We start from the raw sequence: 641 nt of genomic DNA, 5'->3' as shown, positions 1-641 counted from the left end.
GGAAGACTGTGCATGATGTACAAAATAACTAACTAAACTGGTGGACGTACCAACTACTAAGTATCTGTACCAGCCTATAAAAGAACTAGAAACAGTCATGCCTTCAAATATCAGAGATATCAACCAAGAATTGAGGTATTCAAAAACTCGTATTTCCCCAGAACTATCGTAGACTGGAACTCGTTGCCACCAAGCACAGTTGGGGCATCATCACTAGAAAGCTTTAAACAACTCCTGCAATTTAATGTGCAAAGATTGAGTGTAACAAGCCGAAGGGCGGTTATACCTGCACACTCCCTATTTGGGTATATCATTTACCTTATGCAGTATTTCCTATGCTTATCGCTAGGTGGCGCACGTGTACAAAGCTTTAATCGCAAAGCATCACGGGATATCATGACGTAATGACAATGTTCGCCGCCATTTTCCTTGTGCGTTCGCAGAGGGGTGCACGTTCGTTTCCCTACTCCTTATGTTTTCGGATTTTCTTTCGGCGTTAGGCCCAAAAAGAAGGATAAAACGAAGTCTTCTGCCCACGAGGGCGATTCAGGTAGCCTTTCGGAGGACCAGACGGGTCGTAACGGCAAGAGAAGCGGCCTATTTCCCAACGCTAGTCAGGAAAAATTCCTGGCCGTGGAAAA

General features: G+C 44.8%; 1 protein-coding gene across 4 annotated transcripts in view; it reads left to right on the top strand.

Moving 5' to 3' along the window:
• Positions 1–641, top strand: part of LOC109487692 (RNA-binding protein 10-like) — a 24,741-nt gene that overhangs the window by 14,648 nt on the left and 9,452 nt on the right. The window lies entirely within an intron of this gene.

This window comes from Branchiostoma belcheri, unplaced genomic scaffold, assembly GCF_001625305.1.
Source record: "Branchiostoma belcheri isolate BF01 breed outbred unplaced genomic scaffold, Haploidv18h27 scaffold111, whole genome shotgun sequence".
Classification (NCBI taxonomy): domain Eukaryota; kingdom Metazoa; phylum Chordata; class Leptocardii; order Amphioxiformes; family Branchiostomatidae; genus Branchiostoma; species Branchiostoma belcheri.
Note: the sequence above shows the minus strand (reverse complement) of the source record. Positions and strands in the feature narration are given on the sequence as shown.